This window comes from Monodelphis domestica, chromosome 1 (genome assembly GCF_027887165.1).
Source record: "Monodelphis domestica isolate mMonDom1 chromosome 1, mMonDom1.pri, whole genome shotgun sequence".
NCBI classification, from domain to species: Eukaryota; Metazoa; Chordata; class Mammalia; order Didelphimorphia; family Didelphidae; genus Monodelphis; species Monodelphis domestica.
The window spans coordinates 117,759,099-117,765,554 of NC_077227.1; positions in this window are offsets into that span (position 1 = coordinate 117,759,099).

Below are 6,456 nucleotides of genomic sequence, written 5' to 3' on the forward strand. Positions count from 1 at the left end.
AGTATATTCCAAACATAGAGAATGGTTTTCAAACCAGCAAACAAACCCCAAGCATTTATTAAGCACTGACTTTGTTCCAGGCACTTTGCAAAAGCATGACTAGAATGTAAACCTTGTGAAGGGGAATAGTACAATGTAAGGCTAGAAACATGTTGGAACCAAATTGTAGAAAGTCTCAATTGTCAAACTATGGAGTTTGTTTTATTCTAGAAGAAATGATGTGGAAATTTAACTCTAGCCTGTACCCATTTCTTTGGCACCCCAAGACAAACTTTTAATTTTAAAAAGGGAGAAAGGTTAAATATTAAAATGGAGGTACAACTTCCAATTCTCACCTCACCCTCTGGTTGAATAAGAATGCAATCAGTTGATTGTAAACAAGTTACTCAAGCTATCCAGGTAGAGGAAAGATAGCTGTAGCCATAGAGAGCAGCCATTTTTAAGATCTCATGACTCCTAGCTCTCCAAGACATGCCTCTTGTCCAGAGTGAGATCAGTCTTCCAAGAAGAGGGGCTTTAAATTGAAGGAATACCAGGAAGTGGAGGCTTTTTGGCTGGGAATACAGAGCAAGAAGGTGTGCATAGGCCTGGCTCCCAGCCCTTAGAGAAGGCTGCTAAGGGAACTGCCAGCCACAGGTGGCCAGTGCCCTCTCTTTCTTTAGCCCACTTTTTATTATTTAATGAATAATTAGAAATTAAGATAAAGTCTCCAGAGGATTTTATTTTTTGCATGTAAATATATATTACATATATATTTATTAGTTTATTTATGTATTTATTTTGGGAGATTTTTATTAGTTTTTTATTTAGTTTTAGACTAATTTATTTTTATTAGACTATATTTTATATATAGATATATATATTATATATATAGATATATTAGACTAATTTAATTAGTCAATTTAGAACATTATTCCTTGGTTACAAGAATCATATTCTTTCCCTCCCTTCCCCCAACCTCTTCCCGTAGCCCACAATTTCACTGGGTTTTACATGTGTCATTGATCAAAATCTATTTCTATATTATTGATATTTACACTCGGGTGATCATTTAGAGTCAACATCCCCAATCATATCCCCATCGAACCATGTGGTTAAGCAATTGGTTTTCTTCTGTGTTTCTACTCCCACAGTTCCTTCTCTGGATGTGGATAGTGTTCTTTCTCATGAGACCCTCAGAATTGTCCTGGATTATTGCATTGCTGCTAGTAGAGAAGTCCATTACATTCAATTGTACCACAGTGTATCAGTCTCTGTGTACAATGTTCTCCTGGTTCTGCTCCTTTTGTTCTTCATCACTTCCTGGAGGTTGTTCCAGTCTCCATGGAATTCCTCCACTTTATTATTCCTTTTAGCATAATAGTATTCCATCACCAAAATATACCACAATTTGTTCAGCCATTCCCCAATTGAAGGGCATCCCCTCATTTTCCAATTTTTTTGCCACCACAAAGAGCACAGCTATGAATATTCTTGTACAAGTCTTTTTCCTTATTATCTCTTTGGGGTACAAACTCAGCAGTGCTATGACTGGATCAAAGGGCAGACAGTCTTTTAGTGCTTTTTGGGCATAGTTCCAAATTGCCTTCCAGAATGGTTGGATCAATTCACAACCCCACCAGCAATGCATTAATGTCCCAACTTTGCCACATCCCCTCCAGCATTCATTACTTTCCTTTGTTGTCATGTTAGCCAATCTTCTAGGTGTGAGGTGATACCTCAGAGTTGCTTTGATTTGCATTTCTCTGATTATAAGAGATTTAGAACACTTTTTCATGTTCTTGTTGATAGTTTTGATTTATTTATCTGAAAATTGCCTATTCATGTCCCTTGCCCATTTTATCAATTGGGGAATGGCTTTCTCCAGAGGATTTTAACCTTAACAATGGAGAAATAGGAAAGTTTTTCAAGTAAAATAATGTAACCAGGCCTGTGCTTCAAGAATTTATTCTCTTAACTTATTGATAGATTTTGTTTGGACACAAAAATTCTCAGTAAGTACTCAAAAAAATCCTTTAATAAAGCATATTCTTCTTTCCAATCAAGGTTGGTCATTATAATTAAATATCATTGTTCTCTTATTTTGTGTTTTCTCCCTGAGAGAAGATCCTACTTCACTGGTCTCAGGCTAACAATAGACCTTGAGTTATAGTGCAGTAGGTGGTGCTTCAGTCTCATAAGCCAAAAGGTCCAGAGTTCGATTCTGGAAAAGGGAGATGTTCTAAGACAAAAAGAGGCATCTGATGGGATTGGCCATTCCTACTCAGAACTAACTCAAGGTCTAGTGAAATAGGACCTTCCCTCAGAGAAAAAACTCTCCTGTGACAAGGTCAAAACCTTGGGTTTCTACCTCCCAACTAAATAAACTGGACACTTCTAGATTTCCATGTTGACAGTGTAGTGTAAACCCTATAAAAGTTATGGCGCCAGACTCTTGAGTAAAGAGCCAAATCTTGGACTTATCCCTTTCCTGATTAAAGACTTGGATTTTCTGACTACTTTGGTAGTTCTGTATTATTTACAAGTTAACAATATGCAGCCTAATTTGCCAATGACCTTCCTAAAATCAGTGGATCAGAACTGAACACAATAATCCAGGTGGAGATTGATCAGGGCAGAGTAAGATGAAACTATCACTTCCCTTTTAAAATTGCTATAGCATTTTTCTCTTCTATATAATACTGTTGGCACATGTGAATCTTCCTTCATGATTCTTACTCTATTGGATTCTCTTTTTAAAAAACAACTATTCTAGATAAGTCAAGCCATCATGACATAAATCTGTATTTTTTTGCATTGTAATTATCAATTAAATATTCCAGTGGATGCCATTAACAATCATTAAAAGGACATGATGGGAGTTTTGGGGTTTTTTAAAGTTAGAATTTCATTTTATAAACAAAAAACTTAAGGGCACCCTTAGGAAATGCCAGTTTCAAGAAGATCTCCCCTTATGTTGCTAAGCTCATACATTTTGGGGAAATATGACAGCTCTTATTTTCTTTAATGTTGAATCCAGTGGAATAGATCATTGGCTATGGGGAGGTTGGGGTGGGAAGAGGAGAGGGAAAGAACATGAATCACGTAACCATGGATAAATTTTCTTAATCAATTAAATAAAAGTAAGTAAATAAATAAAATAAAGATTAATGTTGAATCGAGATATTTTCTGTAAAATCACTTTTGGTCTCTGAAAAATGTTTTATTTAAAGCTTAAACTGGTTTCTCATCTGGGTTATGTGGCTGGGTAGGGGTCCACCCTCTTTTTGTCTACATTTCTTTTTGTCTAGATGTGAAAAACTGACTGGGGAGGCTAGCTCCTTGTTTATTTGTAAATAAGAAGTCTCTTCTGTGTTGAAGTAATTAAATTTGCAAGGCAGACCCATGTGGAGAAAGGTGTACATGCACCATGCAGCCATTCTGAATTGTCACATGATTGATCTTAACATCTGGAAGACCCACCTCTTGTCCTGATTGAGTTTTGAGTCCTCTCATCAGAGAGTCTCTGGAAAAAGACACCATAAAGAGTATAAATTGATGGAGGGAACCGGAAGTTGTCCCTTTGTCCTGGAACCTCAGATTCAGGAGGCATAGAGTGTGCCTCTGGGCTTACTCAGCTGCTTTTCTTCTCTCTCTCTCTGGCTTACTTTTTGCTATTTAAAAGACTAATTATAAAATTAAGATAGTCTTCAAAGAATTTTAATTATTACATCTGTCATGCACATTGTCTTCTTGATTCTTTTTACTTCACTTTGCTTCATTTCAAATAATGTCCATTTGTTTTCTGCATAGTTAGATTGATAGTAATGCCAGTTTACACAATAGCACAATACAAAATTCAATTTAGTACAAATTATGAAAAGAAATCAGGCCTCATTTAGTGTAAGCCAAAATTCAAGTTAATTAATTAAAATTCAATTGACTTAATAATTACGAGGTGCCATGGCATCTGTGAGCTGGTTGTAGTTTTAGCATACTGCTCTTTCATCATTCTATACTTGCCAATTGTCGAGTACGGATGTAATGCGCTGCTTTGCAACATATTGCCAACAAATGTGTTATATTTTTAAAGGGCCCTTAAAATTTACAAAAGCAATAATACTTCAAATGGAAACACTGCCAGCTCAAAAAAGGAAAGGGCTTGTTATCATAGTGGTGTGAAAAAATCAACATAATTGATAGGCATAAATGTGGTCATTGTAATCAGATGAGATGTTAGAATATCTGACTCTATAGTATAGAATATTATAATATACATCAGTCAAATTCTTTCAAATGCAAAGTTGCACATGTATAATCCAGTGGAATTGCTTGTCAGCTCCAGGAGTGGGGTGGGAAGAGGGGAGGGAGAGAACACGAATCATGTAAGCATGGGAAAACACTTTTTAAAAAATAAAGAAAGAAAATTTAAAAGAAAAAATAAAGGCAAGAACTTGGCTGGGGAAAAAAATGCAAAGTTGCATCAACTTTTTGTGGTTTGCAAACTACTAGGAATCAAAGTATTATGTCAACATGGAACCTAGCCATCCCAAACTTGTGGCCTAGTGGGATCTGATGAACCCCAAGTTTCAGAACTAGCTTACAGGTTGGAGACCCCAAAGTTTGTACTTGTTCCCTGTTCCCCTGGGAATCTACCCTGAAGAGAATCCCAGGCTAGCAGGTTCAGACTGAGCGGGGACCCTTAGCAGAATGACAATCCACTTCAGGTGGGAGCTAAACCTAATCCGAAGTCCAGTGACTCTTTGGCGCTATAGGTAGCGCATCAGTCTCACAAGCTGAATTCGATCCTCCGAAGGAGGGCGTGATATACTGGGAAAAGCTTCTGAAGGCGAAGAAGAGTCTCTGGCTGGCCTGTTGGAATCTGGGAACTGATGAAGACGTGCAGGCCTGGAGACTATAGTAGTTAAGGGACAATCTAGAAACTTTCTTTCTTTCTCTTTCCTAATAAATAATTACAATTATTTGTAATAGACAATTGTAATGGAATGGAATGTAAAAGACAATTAAATATGTCTCCAAGATTAATTTTTAATTATAAAATCTGTAAGCCCCACATGGAGGCGGACCTCCTATATCAGTGCCACACGTCCTCATGGATGTCTTTTACGCCACCTGCCATGTGCAAGTAATCACTGGCAATATGCTGTAACTTACACCCACTCTACTGGTCAGGCCTACGTTAGGCCAGTACATTGGTTCAGGCTCAAGAGTTAAAATTAAGTGAGGCCTTCATGGATGCAAATTGTAATAAAAACAACTTTACCGCTAAGAGGTGAGGATAGTTAATTAAAAGGATACTCATTTAAAATAAAACACTGGTCTCCTCCCTTTCAAAGTCACCACTGCTACCAGTCAGTCTGTTTAGAAAGGCATTCCCAGGAGGGCAGCAAGATGTCAGGTGAAACTTCTGTCACCAATTAATTCCCAGTTGGCTGGCTCTCTTTATGCTGCAGGCTGTAAGACAGCCAAACAGCTTTCTCCCTACCTTAAAGGCCCAGTTCAGCAATACCTCAGTAGCACTTGACCTGTATGCAAAATTGGGAGCAGGTCTCCTGAGGGTGGAGGGGAAGGAAATCGAGGGTAGGAGAAGCAGGTTGCCAAAGAAAAAGGAAGCCACAGGCAAGGCTCTGCCTCTGTGGCCCCGGGCAGGAGCTTGGCCATATCCCACCCTCAGATTTGTACATGCAGCCCATCTATAGTTCTATCTCAGTGTCCCTGGCCCTGATCTCTGGCACAATCACCAAAAGAAATAATCAAGTGAGTATGGTGACAACATTCTTCCCTTACAATACCTTGTATCTTTAGCTGGCTTTTAGGTCAATAGTGCCTCAGCCTTTTGAGGTTGTGATGTTCCTTCCGTAGCAGCCATGAAGCTCCAAACAAAGTAAAATTTCTAGAATATTTGAAGTCATGAATAAAAATGGAAAAATTTTAGAGAAAATGGAAATGCCATAATGTTTATTTTTCATTAGAATTTTTATCGATCTAAATTAGCTTAATAATAAGTTATATTTAGCTTGAAATGCTCATATAATTATCATGCTTGAGATATAAAATTTTAAATTATAATTTATAAAATTATTCAGGCAATGAGATATGTACAAATTTAATTTACTTTTGATAAGCATTCATTTTTGTAAGAAATAAGCATCAAGATTTTTTTTTAATAAAAAATTAATTTTTTTTCTTTAAAACCCTTACTTTCCGTCTTGGAGTCAATATTGTATATTGGCTCCAAGGCAGAAGAGTGGTAAGGGCTAGGCAATAGAGGTCAAGTGACTTGCCCAGGGTCACACAGCTAGGAAGTGGCTGAGGCCGGATTTGAACCTAGGACCTCCCGTCTCTAGGCCTGGTTCTCAATCCACTGAGCTACCCAGCTGCCCCCAAGCATCAAGATTTTAAGAATTCCAGTACTCTTAGTTTTTGCCAGTTTATGAGAAATGTGCACAAACTTGA